We start from the raw sequence: 23,962 nt of genomic DNA on the forward strand, positions 1-23,962 counted from the left end.
GTTCCACTGAATAATAGCCATTTTGTTACTTTTTATTTATCGTTGTAAGGAGTATTTTCCTGTGATGCGTCAGTATCTTCAGAGGTGTCATCCTGAATACTAAAATCTTGGTTTATTTTACTAAGTAGTTTTTTCTTAATTCTTGTAATTCTAGATTTAATTGCTCTTTCGTTCAACATGGGATATATTTCAGTTAGCCTATGTCCCAACCCGTGTATATCCTGTGTGTATTCTAGGGCCAGTTCTACTGGGGTGGAAGAACCGTGAACGTCTTCTAAGAATGCTAGTAATTGGGTGTAATTTAGTACATATGGTGGTGAGTGGTGATGCATCCTGGGTAAATTGTTTGACTGGTTGTAATAATGACTCAATATTAGTAGTTTCTGAAGTGGATTTGTCTAATTTGATAATTTTTTTCTTCTTTTTAATTAGCACCGGTTTTGGTTTCGTGAATTCTGTTGGTATAGTTTCTGTAGGAGTGGAGCAAGTTGGGGATGTCACTTCCGAGTGAGATCGTTTATTTTTATTATCGGTATCAGTGCTGACTTGAGCATCCATTTCTTCTCGAGATTCGTCATTTACATGTGTAATTTGATTTTGTTCGGGGCTAGTAGATGGTATTTGTGGAAGAAAATTTTCCTCCGTTTGGGGCCTCTGAGTATTTTGTGGATAAGAGGGATTTGAGGAACAGTCCGAGGAAACGTGACCAGTTTGGTGGCATTTGTAACAAGTTAGTTTATCGGAAAGAAAAATTCGGTACGAAATATTTACAAAATCAATTACGACGGAGTCGGGTACAGTAAAATTGTCTGTAGGTGCAAAGTAAACTTGTCTTCGAAAACTAAGTACATGGCTGTATTGCGGGTATTGTATTCCACCTCTAAGGAACAAAATCGGAGACATTAATTTAAAACCAAGATTGATTAAACACTGATCGATTATGTTATGGGGTATAGATGGACATACTTGGGATAGAACTAATCTATTAGCGGGTGTAATTATTTTACGTGCTTTGATTGTATGTTCTCCAATTTTAATTTCACCATGTTGACTTAGAAAATCATCTACGACGTGTATGCTTGAAAGGTAGATGCATATTCTTCCGTTTGACATTTTGGATGAGAACAGTACATTTTTTGGATGGACTATAGTTTCTACTGCAATGGTGTACTCTTCTGTTCTTATTCCGTCTACTGCCGGTAAAATTATGGCCTGGTTTTTGTTGGGAATTTTGTTAATGGTTGTTGCTTAGTGATGGTAGAATAAGTAATGTTTTGCTGATCTGGATTAATTGATGGACCCCTGTAGTCAGAAGTACCACCTGCCATTTTGTCAAATTGAATCTTCTATCTTTTTTTAAATTTAAATTGAACTTTCATTTCAATAATTTTAATTTGGGTAGGTCCGACTCTGTTTATTTAAAAGTAAATAGTCGATCTAGCAATTAGCAAGATAATGCCAATATGTAGTTGAAACTAGTTTTTAAATAATTAATAAATACGAAATATAAATACAGTAGAACCCCGCAAATCCGAACTTTCGGCAAATCCGAACCAACAGAAAGTGAAAAATTTTTTAAAAATTCAAAATAAAATTTTAAAAACATGCTTATTATATGTACAGAGAACCAGACAATTTAACAATGTAAAATTAATAGGAATTTGGACATGTAAAATTTATTAAAAATAAATACGTACTTTATATACTTTACTTTATATACTTTATATACTTTATACGTAGTACATACTTATAAAAACTTAAACACAATCAATAAAGGAATGTGCATAATACACATTTCCCATGGTATAGGTACTATGAACGAAAACATTGAAAAATATAAGAAACATGAGAAACATAGTGTAATCAATATCCAGATTACAAATTAAATGAATCATTTACATGGCCGAATTCCCATGTCCCGTGACGAAACAAAACTACTAGCGTTAGCGATTTAATATTTCAGTGATCTATTTTATAAATCTAAATATTTTTAAGCTTTAGAATATTGGAGGCATAAACGTGCGGATAAAGTTTCATAAAGGGATCGGTGGCAGTCCAAATCTTTTAAAAATCATCTTCGTTAGCTTCTTAGGCTAACTTTCGAATAATCCGAACTTTTCAGAATCCGAACAGGTTGTCCCCCCAATTAGTTCGGATTTGCGGGGTTCTACTGTAATGTTCTTCGTATGTACCTATATAAAAACAATGTTTGTAATCAAACTACTGCAAATTTGGAAACTGTACAATGTTTCTTCTCAAGGCTATAAAAGTCGGGCAGCTCAAAGTATTTCGACTTTTCTACCTGAAATTTCAGGACCGGATCGGATCTTTCCATTTAAAATGATGACATCGGATATTATTTAAAAAATTCATAGATTACGTCATTACGCAAGCACTGATGATGTAATATCCAATACATTATATAACAGTTTATAGCCACTCAAAAATTAAAACGTCTTTTAATACTTTTAAGTTTTTATTCCATACGTTTGTATTTTGTATTACTCAGGCAAGCCTCGTACATCCATACATACAACTCTTGAAAAAATGCTGTTCAAAAGATCTTAATTCAATCATTTGACAAAAAATAAAAGAAATAAAACAGAGATTCACATATTTATTATCTTCTAAGAAATTCAAGCATATGATAGCGAGCTTTCAGCATTTTAGTTGCCAAACAGAAAATAAACTATCTACTGGAAACAGAAATGGATTTCATTAGTACGAAAAGCAAAACTAGAAAGAGTTAGAAATGACGAACATTAGAAGCTAATGTAGAATAAGCCAATTCGATGTAATTGTATATAACAGACAGCTTCCAAGAAAAAAATCCGAAGAGTACTCGGAACTGCCAACTGACTGATCATTATCGTATTTGTCGGATGTGTATTCTGTATTTTTTCGTTATGGGTTTTCTTTTGATGACTATTAACTGGTATAGGAACTTGTATGTTATGGTTTTCTTATCATAATGATTGGTCTGGCGTATTGCAGAGGAGGTAGGAAGAGGAGATATATATTGGTAAACGGTGTTTTTCATTACTTTTGCTTTAGTTTGTTTTTATGTGAAATAAGTTGAGGGCTAAACAACTGGTATGGTACGGCCATGTACAGAGAATGCCAGATGACAGGATCCATAAACAGATTTTGGCATGGACACCACAAGGGAGAAGAAAAAGAGGAAGGCCGAGAAGAAGCTGGAGGGAGGGAATTGAAAAAGAATTAGAGGAAAGAGGAATCCCTCCAGGTCTATGGTTAAACAGAGAAGAATGGCGGTTGGGAGTCGGAATGCGTCGGAGAACGCTGTAAACCGATAGTAGTAGTAAGTTAAGGGCTAGTTATGACACCTCCATATAGGCAGGTGGTGTCGGAAAAAACCGATTCTGTCGGTAAACAAATCTCGAAATGAGATCCTACTCTATATGAATTTATACTGTTCTCTTATTTGAAATAAATTTTTCACTTCCTCTGTATAATCAGTGTCCAATGTATAGTTTGTAATTTTTAAATCGACTAAAGATATTGATAAAAATGTTTTTACACCAGCTTTACTTCTGCTCTTTCATTTATCGGGTGCAGTTGTATCGCTCCCGCACGAAGCAGCCTTATCGAGAGAAAGAGAAAACGAGACAGTTGACTTCAAATGTAACAACGACAGCACGTTTGTATTACAGTTTTCTCACCAGGGAGCCATCCCGTCAATATATGATGTCACCTCATCATAACCACACCATTGGCTTGAAAATTTCATACGTATGCCGTTTCCTCTCTTGATTTCCGAAGAAGCGAAAACAGTGAGGCCGAAAATTGTAACAGCCGTTCATATTCTTTACACGTTATTGAGTATTATACTAATATGTATAAACCCAGGGTGATTATTATTATAGTATAATATCTATCCTCATATAGAACTGGTAAATCACATCTTGTGACAACCTACACATATGAAAGTGTTACAAAATACAAAATATACTTTTTTCTATTCTCATACTATAAATATATCAATTACGATGTCACAGATATAGTACATTCTTTCACGGTTTTTGCTGTACATTTTAAAGAACCGCTTGGCTTGACATGAAATTTGGCATACGCATAGCTAACATGTCAAAGAAAAAAAATGATATGGTGCCGATGTGTGCTTTTGCCCTGGGGGTGAATTTCACCTCTTCTCGGGGGTGGAAAAATATATGTCCAAGATAAGTCCCGAATTGGATAAACTGACAAGCAACTTTTGTTCTATAGAGTTTTTTCACCAAATCAATGCTTTTCGAGTTGTTTGCAAGTGAATATGTTCATTTTTCAACAAGATAATCACGTTTTTAGACGGTTTTTTGCAAATAACTCAAAACGTAAGCATTATGTCGAAAAAAAATTTCTTGGCAACACTATAGCCTATTAAAAAGTAAACAAAACGGTGTATATATTAGGTCGCTATACCTAGCAAAAGCAAAGTTCTAGCTAATGAAAAATAGGTTCATATTCGAAAAATTCCAAATAGAATAATTATTCAATGTGAAATATCCAAATAATGAAGAATTCTTGGGGAAAACACATTACATCTTTTTTAAAGTGTTTAAAAAGAGATTATTTCTGTTTTTATAAAAAAACCTCTAGCATCAAATGTAAGCAAGTTACGCTCAAAATAAAGTTGGTCCCTTTTGTTTTGGCCAAAAAAATCAGGAAGATCGGCCGCCAATTAGCAACTTAAATGAAATTAATCGTTACCGCTTAACAAGTTGCTTTCCTTATATTGTGTTTATATTATGATCTGTAAGTTTCATCGATTCAAACTGCTTATTTTTGAAAAAAAAATTGGTTTTAAAGTAAAATTTTTAAAAAATTTAATTTTGAAAAAAATGTTTTTTTCAAAATAAATTAAATATTGTTCGAGATACCAAAAATCTTAAACAATAAAAAAAGTCAGCTTTATTTTTCTCAATATTTCGTATTTTTTTGGTTTTCTGTAAGACAAAAATTGGTTAAGATTCGGTGTTTCTAAATTTGCATTTACTCGTGATAAGTGACTCGTTCAAGCCCTTTTAACTACACCTCTTTCAAAAATAAAGACTTTGAACCGATGAAACTAACAAATCATAATAGTCAACACGTACGCGAGAAAAAAACTTGTGACGTGGTAACAATTAAGTTCATTTGAAATGCTAATTAGGGGTGATTTTCCCGATTTCTTACTAAAAAAAGGGATCAACTTTATTTTGAGCGTAACGTTTACTTTTGCTGCTAAAAATTTTCTTTAAAAAACAAAATAAGCATTTTTTTAAACACTTTAAATGAGTTTTCCCCAAAAAAGTGCTTCATTTTTTGGTTATGGCACGTTAAAATATTCTATTTGGAATTTGACGAATATGGACCTATTTTTCATTAGCTATAACTCTGCTTCTACTAGGTATAGTGACCTAATATATACCTACACCATGTTTTTTACTTTTTTACGTGCTTTATTTTTGATAAGAATTTTTTCTCGGTCAAATATTTACTTTTTGAGTTATTTGCGAAAAACCGTCTGAAAACGTGGTTATTTTGTAGAAAAATTAATATATTCACTCGCAAATAACTCGAAAAGTATTATTTTGGTGAAAAAACTTTATAGAACAAAAGTTGCTTAGAATTAGTCATTTTATACATTTCCGGACTTATTTCGAACATATAACTCACTCCTAGGGCAAAAGCACACATCGACACAATATCACTTTTTTTCTTTGGCTTGTTAGCTATGTGTATGCCAAATTTCATGACAATCCAAGCGGTTCTTTAAAATTTAGAGGTTTTGCAATATTTTACTTTTAAAGAAAGTACTAATACAGATTTTCATTAAGATACAGATTTTTAACCAATAGAAACGCGATATGGCATTCGCGATAAAGGTGGTACACCAAGCAGTGACCAATGACGAGTCAAATACATACGCTTTGACAGTTCTCAATATGTAAACAAACTGTCAAACTACCTAATTTGTTTGTGTTACAAAATTAATAAATTTGAATATATTTTTTGTTGTGAATGATCATAGAAAAAATAGTGTAATATAACTTGCATTAAATTATCATTATGAAGCTCGTACTCTATACGAAGCTCGTACTCTATATGAAGATATAGGGAGAAATATTTAATAAAAATTGTTGTCATTAAAAGTTTTTTCGTTGAAGTAATTTTAAAAAGCTCATATTTCAAATAAGTCTCTTTAAAGCGTTATATTATAAGTAATATTGCACCGAAACGTATGTTATGCTTATAAATTGTTGTAATTTACATTGTTATGTAAATTTATTATTTTGGCAAACGTCTGCCGCACTTTATAGCCTGTTTATTGACTACAATTACCCATTAAACTACCAATAAAACAAATAAACATATGTGCATGTATGAATCTTAAGATATCGCTCACTTTAATACGGTACATACAAAATAATTGTTGTGTTAACACAAAAATTATGTTGAAACCAATTACCAAAGATTTTTTACAAATTATATCGTATATTTTTCTTCTGATGGTTACTTGAATAATTATTCTGGTTTGTTTTCATTTTTACATCGTGAATTATTTATGAAAGGAATATAATATATTATATGCGAGGCTTGTTCAATTGAAACACATCCTTACATTTTGTACTTGACTGATTGGCTGCAAACGACTACTTTTTAATGCCAAATTTTTTAATTTATTATTATTTAATTTAAAAATGTGAAAATCGCAAGAAAATAAATAGGGACTAACGGATTGATGTTCTAATTTCCTCCGTTTCTATCGTTTTAGATTTTCGTCCACTACAACATGAGGCCGAACATTATCGCGCAGAAGAATGACATCAAGTGGGAGTTTCCCTGGACGTTTTCATTTTATAAATGCACTCTAGATATATAAAGATATGGAAATTTTCAAAAGCTTTTACTAAGTCAGTGTATAGAAAAGTCGGTTTACGGTTTATTATACTTAATTGATTTTTTGCTAATTTTGTGAGAAAGCCAGCGATTGTGTTCTAAAATTATTTTCCAACTTTTGATTCTTATAAAACAATCTTACCTGTTAATCTAACTGATCGAAATATTGGTGCACTTACCTGAAAAATAAAGAAATATATAAATATATAAAAATAACTATTCTAAGTCATTTTCTCGAAATTCTATTTCGTAATGATAATGAGAGTTTAACTATAGGTCCTTTGCTTTTTTCAAATAGTTTCAGAATATGTATACCACAAAATACAAAATATACTCTTAATTTTGCATTTCAGCTTCCAATTCGGAAGCTGTTCTCATATAAAATCTTATACTAAACTTTATTTGGTATTGGGACAATGTAGTAAAATGCTATGTGAGGTGACCATTACATAGGCGTACTTGTTTATAGGCTAAGGAAAAATCATCAATCTGCAAAATTATATGAAGAGTTACAAACACCTGAGAGGAGGAAAGGGTTGTAGACAGTGGTGTCATGGTGTGGGAACGCCGTTCCCACACTGGTTAAGAAAAGAAAAAAAAAATAAAGAGAATTTAGATTTTGTAAACAAAAATTAGCAGTGCGTTCCTGCACTGCTAATTTTTCCATGACACCACTGGTTGTAGAGCACTGCTTAATCAAGATACAAATCATTAAATGAGTTAACTGAACGGCAAATTAAGTTGCTATAGGTATGAAGAACACCAGAAGAGATAGCGAATATGCGGGACCCCAAATGAGAATACCGGAGATAACGAGAGATGAGGTTGTCGAGAATTTAAGGATGATGATTGATGAATGGTAAGGCAGTAGCATCTGTCCGAATACCTGTGAAGATTTGGATGGCTCGGAGGAGAGGAAGGAGTTGCTGTGTTGAGGCAAGTGATGACTCGGACATATCAGAAAGAAAGGATGAGCACTGAATGGATGGAAAGCATGATGGAATCACTGTATTATTACCGGATTTACACTCAGTCCTGTTGAAAAGGGAATTGGGCAGGGAAGTAGGCAGCGTGAGTGTGTAAATAGGTCACATACAAAATTCTCCCTAGTTGGCCATGAGACAAAATTTGATTAAACATTTGACATTATACTATTCATATAGTTCCAGTTGATTTGTTACCATTACTAATATTAATTTTTCTAATGAGGAACTGATTAAAATGGCTTTGTGCTAGAAGAGTATAACAAAAATGAGCTACTCGCAATAAAAATTTATCATCAGCAATTCCCTGATAGACGACAACCAAAAAGAGAAACTTTTGAAAGTATACTAAAACGATTTCAGCAGACTAGATACTTGGATTTTAAGAACGGTTGTACTAATATGCAGATCCTCAGTGACACTAAGGATTATATTTAATTCCTGTTATTTTCACTTACAATTGTTTTTGTTCAATCAGATTTATCATAATCTATGTGTCCAGTACGTTGAATTCCCTCCGAATATCATTAGCAATTCCCTGATAGACGACAACCAAAAAGAGAAACTTTTGAAAGTATACTAAAACGATTTCAGCAGACTAGATACTTGGATTTTAAGAACGGTTGTACTAATATGCAGATCCTCAGTGACACTAAGGATTACATTTAATTCCTGTTTTCTTCACTTACAATTGTTTTTGTTCAATCAGATTTATCATAATCTATGTGTCCAGTACGTTGAAGCCGTTCTAGTATATTTTTAAACGTTTCTCTTCTTAGTTGTCTATCAGGGAATTTCTGATGAAAAATTCTTATTGCTAGTAGCACATTTTTGTTATACTCCACTAGCACAAAAATCTTATTAATCAGTTCTTCGTTAAAAAAATTCATATGAAATTCATATAAATTCATATTCATATTTATATTATTTATATTAATAAATTAAGGATAAGGCTAGATTGTGATGTATTTTTTTTTCGACAAATTATTTTTGATTGAGTATTTTCACGGCCACCTAATAAAATTTCACGTAATTTCTCTTGTAATTAATGTTTGGCTTAAATAATCACGAATAACTTACAAATTAAAGCACTTAGGTATAGGAAATGCTTAAGGAATAAAAAAGTACCATAAAATATCATTGCATTACAATACTAAAATACAGGGTGTTCTATTTGAGAAAACTCAGAAAATACTTATTCCGAGTTTCGACCAACCCTGTATACTAAAATTTAACATTTCGCTATACTGTTAATGTTTAACAATAGTAGAGTATATTAAAAATCGTTTGAACATAAAATAAAAATTTGATGTCAAATCACTACAATTCTACATGGTGTAAATGTTGCTATGACATTAACAAAAAAAAACGTAATTATCTTTTAAACTACCTCGTAAAACCATATATTTTAAGAATGCAAACATTGAGGAGAATTCAAAAATGTAAAAATATATAGGGTGTTCCATTTAAAAAAACATAAGTTTGTGTCACCCTGTCACCCCTGTAAATTTGAAAATATTTTTAAATTATGGTCCTATCAGTGCCCAAACTTTTACCTAAATAACTTTTTTTCGTATCTCTTACGACAAACGAGTAATTGGACTTTGTCACACTAATGCCCCACCCTGTATATCTGTCTTATTAGTTTATATCTATCTTATCTTTTGGATCGAAAACTTTGTTGTTCATCATATTGTGAGACTATTTATTTTGTTAGCTGCCTCTATAATTAGAAGGAGTCTACTAATAAATAACTTATCATTTAAGTCCAAAATATTAATCTAAATATTCGACCAATAGCGACAATATCAAAGTTTTTAATAAAAAATTTACGATTTTGTATTTGTAATGAAACAAAAATATTTTTATTCGATACTAATATGTAGTTTCTTTGTCGAGGATATAAACCTTAAACTAACATCGTTAAAAAGATCGTTACTTTCCTATTTAATATTCTTTATGGTCGTATAGTTGGCAGTAAATTAACATTTTACAAGCCCTTCAACGCGAAATAATGTTATAGTTCTAATAATTTTAGTAATAGGCTCCGAAATGACTTTATAGCCACGCACAGTTGACTATATGTGTTTCGGCTAATTTCATGAACTAGTATAAAGGCATAAAGTGCGTTTTATGCCTGACTAACAAAATAACACCCAATTGAAGTGCTACCCCGGTCATAAAAGCAGGAATGACCCTTAGAGGACCGGTCACCCTTTCCTCCTGGCGATTCGAACCGTAAACAACGAACCTACGGACGATAATAATACAACAAAGTAAAAGAATAGACCAATTTTGGTAGATTATTGCAGTATGATAATCACGTATCATTTAAATTGTCAAAGGGATGTTAGAGTGGCGGAATAACAAAAGAGGGGCTCCCTTGGGAACAGCGCAGTGTCGGACTAGGTACCAAAATTGAAGTTAAAAGTAAAAACTTGTGAACCGTGTTAGAAGCTACCATTAAGAAAAAAAAAGCATATAAAGACAAAGAGTATCTTTGTTAACTATTAGATAATTTATATTTGATTATATTGATGTATTTGGGTTTGAATCGACAAAGAAATGGTAACTTACAATGATCGAACGACTTTTTTTATATTTGATGGATTGCAATATTGAAAAATTACCAGATTACAAAACAAACATGAGTTGAATGAGTTCTCCATATTTCGTAAACCTACCCATACTGATACAACCATACCTACTCCCATCCTACACAACATGAATTAGCAACCTACCATAGCATGTTACAACTATTGAAAAATTCCCATGTCAAAAAATAACTATGAGATTAAAGTGATTTTTTGACAATAATGAAATTGAAAACAACAAATAGTAGTAAACAATAATACAACGTACAAAGAATTAACAACATTTTAAACCAAAAACTGCATGCCCTGAAATTAGTCTTACCACTACTACAGGAAAAACCCAGTACCTTCTGTTCTATCACATATACAGGCAAAATATCAACAAAAATAGACAAACACATAAAATAGAAAAGAATAACACCAGCCTTCAGAACTAAAAACAACTTAGGCAAATACAGGGTGTCCCAGACTAATTTACCCACGCTATATCTCTTAAACGAATAGAGATTTTCGAATGGGACAAAAGTGGTCTATTCTACTTGTAATACACTTTAATACGGCGTAGAAAAAAATCATCCCCTAAATATTCATCCCTTAGTTACGACCCCTAACTTTAATTTTTTTAATAGCACCCTGTATATTTTTTTATAGTTTTGGATGTGTCTTCTATTGTCTATTCAACACATTTTCTGAAAATAAAATCGGTTCGTAAATAACCAAGAAAATATCAGTTTAGTTTTGTTAATTATGCCGATTATGCGTCCCAGACTAATTTACCCACGCTATATCTCTTAAACGAATAGAGATTTTCGAATGGGACAAAAACTAATCCATTACATTTGTAATACACTTTAATATGGCGTAGAAAAAAAAATTATCCCCTAAATATTTATCCCTTAGTTACAACCCCTAACTTTATTTTTTTAAATAGAACCCTGTAAGTTAGGGATGAATATTTAGGGGATGCATTTTTTTACGCCATATGAAAGTGTAGTATTACAAATGGAATAGATCAGTTTTTGTACCATTCGAAAATCTCTATTCGTTTAAGAAATATAGCCTGGATAAATTAGTCTGAGACACACAATTAACAAAAATAAACTGATAGATTCTTGGTTATTTACGAACCGATTTTATTTTCAAAAAATGTATTGAATAGACAATAGAAGACTACATCCAAAACTATAAAAAAATATACAGGGTGCTATTAAAAAATTAAAGTTAGGGGTTGTAACTAAGGGATGAATATTTAGGGGATGATTTTTTTCTACGCCATATTAAAGTGTATTACAAGTAGAATATATCACTTTTTGTCCCATTCGAAAATCACTATTCGTTTAAGAGATATAGCGTGGGTAAATTAGTCTGGGACACCCTGTATATTAAGAACAATAAAGAGATGAAAGGAAAAGCAATTTATTATTATAGAGTGGTGTATGTACACAAACTGACAAGTACCTAGTGACTGTCCAAAACTTACATCGGTCAGACTAGCAGAACCTTAGACAAACGCACAGCAGAACACAAAAGAGCTGTCAATAATAGAAAAACAGATTCTAGGAACTCACTTCACTTTCTAGATCTTTCATTATTTTATTGAACAGTTTCATTTTCTTCATATGCAAAATAAAGGCCTTAAGCTATCCATATTAGAATCTATGGAAATTAATAAATTAAAAAATACAGATATAATTCTGAATGACTATCTCGAGACAAACAGCTCCCCACTCTTCACCCTATTCAGTTAGAGACTTAGACACCCTATACAGTGCAGACATATAGTAAAATTCATCACTTGAGAAAGGCACTCTGCCGAAACAGCTGTAATAGTGACATTAAGTTATAATAAATTTTGTGGAAGTAGGTATTGAAAACAAAAGTTTTCAGTGTTTTATTGTTAGATCATAATATATTTGGGTTTAAATCGATAAAGAAATGATAACTAATCATTATTCAAGGACTTGTTTTATTTGAACCTCGTCTGGAATAAAAAAAACAGCTGAACAACAAAGAACAAGCATATTGTAAGATAATGTTTTGCATATTTGATTATAAAGTGATTTATTACATTCAGTCAAAACTGTAGTCTCTCATATTACTTTTTCTTTGGAGCATTTGACCAAGACTAATAATAGGATGAGTTGAGAGCATCGCGTAATAGTTTTCGAAAAAAAATTAAATTAAATATATTAAGATTTTCAATTTAATATTTTTTTTGTTTCAGATGTGTTGTCCAAAAAAACATTATTTTCTTGATTCAATTTCACTACAATAAAAACATGAAGTAAAAACGATCACAAACGAAAGGTACGAACGATTAGGATAATGCTAGTACATTTTTTAGAGAGCTCAAATTAAATACACCAAAAGACAATGATTCACAAAACTTCCGCTTAGTATCAGAATCTAATATCAGCCATAAAATATAGTGTCACCAAAACCAATATTTTTTTTAACAGTATTAATAACAATAATGGTACAAAACTAAAAATTCTCAAAGGGAGATCACCAAAAATTGTGGCTCAATCCCACTTAAATTAAACATGCCATAAGAAAACAGTTTCAGAAAGTTCTTAATATTCTTCTCTTAATATTTTCTTTTCCTTTGCTATTTTAAGTCCTTCTTCATCAAACCAATTCTTCTCTGCTTTAATTTAGGTCTTTTGAGGAATAATTTTATCATTTGCTATAGTTATCCACTGTCTATTCCTAGTTTCTCTTCGTCTTTATGGGATGATAGAAGCCCTTTATTTATTTCATTGATATATCCTTTCTTTTTATTTCCAGTTCGCTTAACTCTTCTATATCATATCCATATTCCCCTTTGAATTTGTTTTTCCCTTACAGGTAGGGGACTGGCAAAACAGAAAGAGGTGGAGAGAACGGTTGAGTGAAGCAATACAGTGAAAACTGTGAAAATCCTTAGTATATAAATATGAATTTGTTTTTCTCATTTCTATCTTTTTGCATCATTCCACATGAGCTAATGGTCCGAATCCATTTCGGCTGCTCTGTCTTTGTCTTTTTATAATTTCTTATACATTTCATGTGGTTTCTTTCCACTAATACGTGATCAATCTGGTTATCCGTCCTTCCATCAAAAGATATTCAGATTCCCTTATGTATTTCTTTTCACTCTAACCACCATATGTTTTCCATCGCAAAACTGATTAGTCTTTGGCCATTATCATTTCTCACTTCATGCTTGTTATGTATTTCAGCTACTACGTTATACTACATAGCTCCTTTCCCCAATCTTGTATTGCAATCACTGATTACTATTTTTATATCATGTCTTGGTAGATGCTCATAAATATTGAACCGTCAATTGCTCGTAGAATAGGTCTTTTGGATCATCATCTTTTTGTCGGGTGGGTAGTGTCTGTTAATTATACTTATATTCCTTTTTTCTCCTGTCATTCGTATTACGCATATAACTTTCTCTTTCTGTTCCCAGCATCCTGTCTTTCCTTTTCCTCTTAAAAAGCGTTATGACGTCAACTTCCGTTATTTCGATTTCCATTTGTTTAATTTACTGTATTTGGTATTTCTTTATTTCATTGGGCTCTTTAAACGGTTGCTCATGAAAGGACTCTCTAACGTTTCAAGTCGCTAGATCATCTTTTTACAAAAAGTGAGTTCCACTAATCTATTCAATTACCAAGTCAACATAGTACATCGTACATAGTACATAGTACTCCAATTTATTAAAATTTTTGAAATGGTCCCATAAAATCCCCCTTTTTTTTAATAAATATACCTATTTGAAATTTTAATAAATTCTTGAATATAAAAATATTCTTTAAAAAGTAATATTCTTTACAAAGTATTCGTGATCAAGTTTATTTTATTTAAACTTTAACAAAACATTCATCCTAATTCTCAGCGAGCTTTTAGGTCCGACTCTGATAAAGACAAAAGTCAAGGGGAGAGCTGGAAAAGCGGGTAATTCCTCCCTGACCAGAAGGGGTTCGCCATAAAAAGAAAACGATCCATACAACGAGCCATAGCCAGTTATGCAAACTATGGCCACTATCTCTTGTATAGGTCGATGGACAATCGAGACGGTTATAAGGAAGGGGAGAGCGGGGATGCTGCCCCCGAGGGAGTCATCCTCGAAATTATATCGGAGCTCCGAGGGTGCGTGCATTAAAGAGAATGTTTATGATGGCCGTTCCGACACTTGCGGCAACTGGATGGGGTTATTTCCATAAAATTAACAACAAACAAAAAGGCTTCATTTGCGTAGGGTGGTTAGTGTGTACGGCTAAAGCGCATATATTATCGGGGTAGTTGTGTGTACGTTTCGACCTAAAGGGACGAAAATGTACCCGTTTTGGATGATATCTATGACCAACAATGTCTGATATCTGAACCATTTTATTACCTATTCAAAAATATAGCTTCCACGATTTGGAACATATAGTCCGTTCTTTAACGGTAAAATGTCGCAAAACCTCTAAATTTTAAAGAACCGCTTAGATTGACATGAAATTTGGCACACACATAACATGTCAAAGAAAAAAAGTGATATTGTGCCGATATGTGCTTTTACCCTGGGGGTGCTTGTCACCCCCTCTTGGGGTGAAAAATATTCGTTTAAAGTAAGTCAGGAAATGGATAAACTGGCTAATTTTAAGTAACTTTTGTTCTATAGAGTTTTTTCACTAAGTCAATATTTTTCGAGTTATTTGGCAGTGAATATGTTCATTTTTTCAACAAAATAACCACGCTTTTAGACGGTTTTTCGCAAATAACTCGAATAGTAAGTATTTTGTCGAAAAAATATTCTTAGCAAAAATATAGCCTGTAAAAAATTTAAAAAAAAATGGTGTATATATCACGTCTCTATACCTAGCAGAAGCAGAGTTATAGCTAATGAAAAATAGGTTCACATTCGTCAAATTCCAAATGGAATACTTTAACGTGAAATAACCAAAAATGAAACACATTTCGGGGAAAACTCATTACAACTTATTTAAAGTGTTTAAAAAAGCTTCATTTTTGTTTTATAAAAAAAATTTCTAGCATCAAAAGTAAATAAGTTACGCTCAAAATAAAGTTAGTCCCTTTTTGTTTTGGTAAAAAAATCGAGAAAATCACCCCCTAATTAGTACCTTAAATGAACTTAATCGTTACGACTTCACGTCGTACTACGTTTATCTTAAATAAACTTCGAAGTTTCTTGACTTCTGTATGTATTGTTTATATGATATGTAAGTTTCATCGGTTCAAAGTCCTTATTATTGAAAAGGCTGTAGTTAAAAGGGGTTGAACGAGTCACTGATCACGAATGTATGCAAATTTAGAAACACCAAATCAATTTTTGTCTAACAGAAAAACAAAAAAATACATGATATTCAGAAAAGCAATGCTGACTTTTTTTTGTTTTTCGAGATTTGTGGTATCTCTAACAATTTTTAAGTTATTTTGAAAAAAAAAAACATATTTTTCAAAATTCAAATTTTTTAAAATTTTACTTTGAAACCTAATTTTTTCAAAAATAAGCACTTTGAATCAATGAAACTGAAACTTACAGATCATATAAACACAACATAAGTAAAATAATTTGTGGAGCGGTAACGATTAATTTCATTTAAGTTGCTAATTAGGGGGTGGTCTTCCCGATTTTTTTTTGCCAAAACAAAAGGGACAACAGTAAAAGGACAGCACCGGTACGGGCCCACAAAAATTTTATTTCCCTAGATCTACTGACAAACTGGTCATTTCACAACATCTGGCAACAGCGCCTCCCATAAGAGCCTGTGTATTAGAGTTAGATAGAAAATCAATTTTTCCCCAGATTCTGGGGAAATTTTAAAAAAATTTTAAGGTTCATTCTGCTCATTTTTGTCTCGTTTTGTGGTGGAGGCGCGACTGCTCGTCGGATAGTGACATGTGAGGTATCATAGGAAAGGGGAGGGGGTAACGAATACGTTAACACAAAAACAAAGATGGCGGCATAGCCAAAACGGCACTAAAGCATATCTCAGTTGTTATTGGTCCGATCGTGACATATGAGGTATCATAGGAAAGGGGAGGGGCTAACGAATACGTTAACATAAAAACAAAGATGGCGGCATAGCTAAAACGGCACTAAAGCATATCTCCGTTGTTATTGGTCCGACGTGTGAGGTATTGGAAAGGGGTGTGTTGGATCGTGACGTACAAATGGATCGGTGGAAAGGGGCACGTTGCATATACTATATTTTATCTACGACCATAACATAATATGTTATTTAAACCAATCACGTGCAGAAATCTAAGCATTACGAGTTGTATACTATATTTTATCTACGACCGTAACATATTCGGCATTTTTATTCAAATTCGCCATTTTTATTCAAATTCACCATTTTTAACCCAATTTTCCTTGACATTACGTCGAAGAAATCTACCATAGTTTACCTATTAGCCGCTGAATGACGCCATTTTTAGTCAATTTTTATTCAAATTCGCCATTTTTATCCAATTTTCCTTGACATTACGTCGAAGAAATCTACCATAATTCAGCTATTATCCGATAGTTGGCGCTATACATCTCGTTAGCATTGGTCTGATTGGAGATTGTGGTACGTTAAAGGTGTGGGTAGTAACGAATATATTCATCGATATGAAAAAGAACTTCGACTGAGTTGACAAAGACAAAAAAAAATCTAGAAGGAAGATATTTAATAGAAAAAGATTGCAAATTTTCAAAGCAAAAGTCTTTTAGAGTAATTCGATTGAGAAAATTATATATACACAAGTAAAAAGAGAGGCATAGACAATAAAAGTTGTAGGTATGTAGTACCTAATGACAAAGACAAAAAAATCTAGAAGGAAGATATGTAATAGAAAAAGATTGCAATTTTTCAAAGCAAAAGTCTTTTAGAGTAATTCGATTGAGAAAATTATATATACACAAGTAAAAAGAGAGGCATAGACAATAAAAGTTGTAGGTATGTAGTACCTAAACGGCTTAACGTAGAGAGGCATATATTTTATCTACGACCGTAACATAATTTATGTGTAAGCGATGGTGACATCTCATTAGCATTGGTCTGATTGGAGATTGTGGTACGTTAAAGGTGTGGGGAGTATCGAATATGTTATTTAATCCATAAACTAACCGTTACGAGCTGCATACTATATTTTATCTACGGCCATAACATTTGGTGCCACCAATTCGCCATTTTTATTCCAATTCACCATTTTTATTCCATTTCAGTATTTTTAGTTAAACTCGCTATTTTTATTCCAATTTGTCCTGATACAGATATTACGTTGAAGGAATCTACCATAATTCGTTCTAAATGTGATCTCAAAATCCCATACATAAAACAAATTGAATTCATCGATATGAAAAAGAACTTCGACTGAGTGTATTATAAATGACAAAGACAAAAAAAATCTAGAAGGAAGATATTTAATAGAAAAAGATAGCAAATTTTCAAAGCAAAAGTCTTTTAGAGTAATTCGATTGAGAAAATTATATATACACAAGTAAAAAGAGAGGTATAGACAATAAAAGTTGTAGGCATGTAGTACCTAAACGGATTAACGTAGAGAGGCATAGACGTAAGGAGAGACGTGGACAATAAAAGTTGTAGACATGCCTAAATGGCGTAACGTAGAGAGGCATAGACAATAAAAGTTGTAGGTATGTAGTGCCCAACGGTATGGGCGCACAAAAAAATTTCCTAGATCTACTGACAAACTGGGCATTTCGCAACATCTAGCAACAGCGCCTCCCATAAGAGTCTGTGTATTAGAGTTAGATAGAAAATCAATTTTTCCCCAGATGCTGGGGGAAATTAAAAAAAAATTTAAGGTCCATTCTGCTCATTTTTGTCTCGTTTTGTGGTGGAGGCCCGACTTTTACGTCACGATTGGACCAATAAAACAGAAGATATAACTAATGCCCTTTTGGCTGTATCCTGAAAATACGTAACTAATGCCCCTGATAACGTATAAGATATAATAGAAGCAGTATTTTGATATGTCCAATCCATCCCTCTCTGAGAGATATGCGAGGTATCATGTGATTTAACAAATTGAATAATATAGAAAAAATAAACATAACATCATGCCATAAAGACATTAGATACAAATGATTTAACCACCAGACACAGAAAAATCAAATAGAGCAGAATGTTAAAAAGGAGTTCTGTATCTTCGGTCCTCTTGGTGCAATAGGGACATACGAATTCTCAAATGATACGATTTAACCAATAGAGTTCAGTGACAGAAAAATAAAATACATCATGTCAAAAGGGTCTTAGATACGTATTTTCCGTCCAATCGTAACTTACAGTACCTCAACCAATAAAATACAATGGCATAAAAATCAAATACATCAGCATGTCAAAAAGGCTTTAGTATTTTCTTTTCTACTGAGAAACATCCAAATCTTTCGTAAAATATTATACACGGGCGTTCTTTCTATATGTCCAAACTAGTAAACCTCTTATTTTTAACACGCAACTCTCAATATTTACATTATTTCTTCCTAGAAAATATCAGTGTATCAAAATGGAATACAAATATATGCAAACCACCAATTGCTAAATCTATCATTATATCGCTAATACCTAAAATACATATCAGATAAATTCTTTCGCTAAGTCCAAACCACCGATATTTCTCACATTATTTTCAAACCAGATTTAGAGTTCTAGTCAAGCATAAAAATCAAATACATCAGCATGTCAAAAGGGTTTTAGTATTTTCGTTTCTATTAAGAAACATCCAAACTTTTCGTATACTATCGTGTTGTATACTTTTGTACACTATTGGTTTTTATAATTTGTTTAAATTTTTTTAATAAATGTAGCAATAACTTCGAAATTATGGCATTTAGTTGTAGGGAAAATAACATGAAAAATAATCAGTATTTCTTTAGGACTTCAAAACTCAAATAACGACTTCTTGTCCTATTAGAAATACGGAATTGGATTTCCAGAAAAACGGAAAATCTGACAACAATGTAATTGTCACTATAATATAGACCGCCTCAGAAAATTAATACCCATCAAAATCTATAAAAATCTTGCAAGCCGTTTCCGAGATAATTGAGTGTTTCCATACATAAAACTCACTCTGTATGCAAACCAGATTTAGAGTTCTAGTCAGACATAAAAATCAAATACATCAGCATGTCAAAAGGGCTTTATTATTTTCGTTTTTACTGAGAAACATCCAAATCTTTCGTACTCTATTATACACAGGCGTTCTTTCATTATGTCCAAACTAGTAAACCTCTTATTTTTACCATGCAACTCTCAATATTTACATTATCTCTCCCTAGGTGCAAAATGTCAGTATATGAAGCATAAATATATGCAAGCCACTAATTGCTAAATCTATCATTATATCGATAATACCTACAATACATATCAGATAAATTCTTTCGCTAAGTCCAAACCACCGATATTTCTCATATTATTTTCAAACCAGATTTAGAGTTCTAATCAGTTGGAGAATACAAATTTTTGTTATAAAGTACGTTTTAAATGTGATCTCAAATAAAATCCCATGCATAAAACAAATTGAATTCATCGATATGAAAAAGAACTTCGACTTAGTGCAATATAAATGACAAAGACAAAAAATATATCTAAAAGGAAGATATCTAATAGAAATAGGTCGCAAATTTTCAAAGCAAAAGTCTTTTAGTATAATTAGAGTAATCCGATTGAGAAAATTACTTATTATGGGTATACACAAGTTAATAATAAGCAAAAAATCGAACTTCTATTGATCCAATCAAAAAAATCAAATACATTTGTACTATGAGAATGATCTCCGAAAGGGAAATCGATAGGTCAAAATAAACTAATTTTAAAGTAAAAATGTGGCTTATTCACAATAAAAATAATAAATAATAAATTTTCTTGCGCTCCTTATTGTTTTACGAAAGATACAAAAAAAAACACGAAAAATACACGATACGTAGGTAGAAAATAATGTCATTATTAATTATGACTTAATCATTCTTTCGAATGTTTTTAGTACGCATGACTCTAAGAATTTACCCTGGTATGATTCTGGTTTCGAAGGATCTTTGGACGGTTTTAAAATAATTCGAACTAGGTTTCGAAGGATCTTTGGACGGTTTTAAAATAATTCGAACTAAATATATTCTTACCAACCATCTGGAAACTTAAGGTGTGTGTCGATATAATTCTTTATTTGCACTAACGCCATTACTACAATCGGAAATTTTCTTAATCATTCTATAAGTACAGTATTTTAATTGCATTTTAAACAGGTTTCTAATTCACTTATGGAAAAATTAGAATTAGAATCAGAATCAGATTAGAACTTTCATATTGTGATACATTTGTATATGGAAGAAAATAATACGGTATGTATAAGATACAAAATTCAAGCATTGGAAAAGCCATACAAGAGGCACACCAAATTCAAAAATCTTGACTATTTCGTCTAAACATGAATTAAAATTTCTAGTTCTATCTTCTAGCTTCTCATCCAGCTTGAAATAGGATATTAGTATTCATATTTATTATTTCAAAAAATTTTAAGATATCGTGTCTTTTGTTGTAGGTATACTGTCACATTTTCAATACATATTACCCAATTTTTACTTACCCATCATCGAGTTAATTTATAAATGCAATAAGTAACTCCTTAAGATATTATGCTTTCAAAAAACGCTACCAACCAATCTCCTTCATATTGGCTAGTTTCAAATGTATTTCTACAATTACACCATTATTTGCCGAAATATTTTAAAGCAGTGTTGACAACGTCTAAAAAACTGTACATAATTTGGTACATAAATATCAAAAATGATGATCAAAATTGCTTTTATTAGATGATTATTAGCTCTCTTTATCCAGCTTAACAAAATGAGAAAAGTGCTCTGCACAAGAGATCTAAGGTTAGAGCTAAGAATAAGGTTGGCTAGGTGCTACGTTTTCTCGACTCTGTTTTACGGAATGGAAGCTTGGACCTTGAATGCTGCATCAATGAAAAAACTGGAATCATTCGAGATGTGGGTATATAGAAGAATTCTAAAAATATCATGGACAGAACACATCACAAACAAAGAGGTTCTGAGAAAGATGAACAAAGAAATGGAAGTCTTAAATACAATTAAAACCAGAAAATTGGAATATCTCGGACATATTACACGTGGAAAGAGATACAACTTGCTCCAACTCATTATGCAGGGAAAGATTCAAAGAAAAAGAAGCATAGGGAGACGCAGAATATCGTGGCTGCGCAACCTGAGAGAATGGTACGGATGTACATCAAACGAACTTTTCAGAGCAGCTGTCTCCAAGGTCCGAATAGCTATGATGATTGCCGACCTCCGTCGCGGAGATGGCACTTGAAGAAGAAGATCCAGCTAAAATAAAATAAATAAAGAACTTACATCGTCATATCCATATACTGTTTTGAAAACCGAGGACTTGGAAGCTCCAATAAGTCATAACTCGAAGTTTGAAATAGTAAATAGTATATCAGTGAATGTTTATGCTTTGGAATTAAATCAAGTTAAGGAAAAATAATTTTACGAATTAGTGCCTGCTTGCCTAAACAAAACAAACTTGATAGACATGTAAATTTGAATCTTATTCAGGATAAATATTTTCTAAAATTAAATGATTACCTACGACTCTCATCGTAGTGACGATGGAAATATTGAAATAAAATATCATACTTCTGGAAAAAAAGGTGTCTAGGTTGTTACACTATATAACCAAAAAAGAAAACTAATTCACCCAGATTTATTGGAAAAATTTACTGTTTCACCGTATCATTAAAATCTTACAAAAAAAGAAATATCGAATTAAATAAACAATACATAATAGAACTAAGAAGTAAATTACGAATATCAGAGTGCATGAGATACGAAATAAACATCTTACAAGCAAAACTATCGATACAACAAATACATATTATATACATTATTCACTTGAAAATTTTAAAGTAATGTTGGCTGAATGTCCAAGAAACTGAGTATATTTAGCCTCTTTTACAATATTTCTGAAAAACTTCAACGAATTTGTCTATTTAGCGAAAAAAAAATCTAATTCACGCAGTTTTATCGGAAAACTTTGCTATTTACCATTTTTATTCACTGTCTTTTTAATCTGTTGAGTAACATCTTTAATTTATTTTGATTTTTAAGAAGTTTTCTAACCTCCTCTAATTACGATTTTTTGTAGAATTTGGACTGGTTGTATTGAATTATGATAGGTATGTGTATCTGATTACGCAATAATTTCAAAGAGACATTCTTTGTAGCTTAGTATAAATTGGTCTTCTAATACTAAAATATTATAAAAAAATAATAGAGTAAAGCAATACAGGAGACTTAAAAAAGGTTTAAAATCTCATGAAATCTTGTTTATTTAGTCTAAACATGAATTAAAATTTATATTGTTCATACTTATTATTTCAAGAATTTTAAGATCGTTTCTAATTATCCATCATCCAGTTAATTTATAAATTATGAAATAGGTATCACTATGATATATTATGCAGCAATAACTATGTTTTCAAAAACTATACCAACCAATCTCTTTCATTCTGACGATGTATTTATACAATTACAACATTATTTACTTAAAAAGTTTAAAGCAATGTTGGCTGAATGCCCAAAAAACTGAGTATATTTAGCCTATTTTACAATATTTCTGAAAAACTTCAACGAATTTTTCTATTTACCGAAAAAAAAATCTAATTCACACAGTTTTATTGGAAAAATTTACTATTTCACCATTTTATTCACTGTCTTTTTAATCTGTTGAGTAACATCTTTAATTTATTTTGATTTTTATGAAGTTGTCTAACCTCGTGTAATTACGATTTTTTTTGTAGAATTTGGATTGGTTTTATAGGATTATGATAGGTATGTGTATCTGAAAACACAATAATTCCAAAGAGACATTCGTTGTAGCTTAGTGTAAATTGGTCTTCTAATACTAAAACATTATAAAACATAATAGATTAAAGTAATACAGGAGACTTAAAAAAGTGTTAAAATCTCATGGTACAAAAAAGAAAATGTCTCGAGTGTGAATTTAAAAATGGAGTTACTACAAAAAAGAAGATGGTACATACCTTTGAATATTAAAAAATATTTGAAAAATTTTAATTTTTTTTTGTAGATTGTGTAGTTAATACTAAAAATTAGTAAGGAAATAAAAATGATTATAAATTAAAAAAATCTTCGACGTTTGTTCTTAGAGCATGTGAAACATTAATAATTACCAAAAAATTTCAGTAGGTACCTTTAAATATTAAAAGTATTTGAAAAATTTTAATTTTTGTAGATTGTGTAGTTAATACTAAAAAATTAGTATGGAAATAAAAATACATATCAATTAAAAAAAATCTTCAGCGTTTGTTCTTAGAGCGTAGTTCGAGTATGCCCGAACTTTCCCGATCCCCAATATATCTACTTCTTCTTGTAGTGCTCATCCATTTTGGATGTTGACGATTATCCTAGAAATATATACTTTGCATACT

At 31.6% G+C, this 23,962-nt stretch overlaps 1 protein-coding gene across 2 annotated transcripts in view; it reads right to left on the reverse strand.

Annotated features, from left to right (window-relative positions):
* Nucleotides 1–23,962, reverse strand: part of LOC114346319 (homeobox protein abdominal-A homolog) — a 378,791-nt gene that overhangs the window by 245,379 nt on the left and 109,450 nt on the right. The window lies entirely within an intron of this gene.

Source organism: Diabrotica virgifera, chromosome 2 (assembly GCF_917563875.1).
Source record: "Diabrotica virgifera virgifera chromosome 2, PGI_DIABVI_V3a".
Lineage (NCBI taxonomy): Eukaryota > Metazoa > Arthropoda > Insecta > Coleoptera > Chrysomelidae > Diabrotica > Diabrotica virgifera.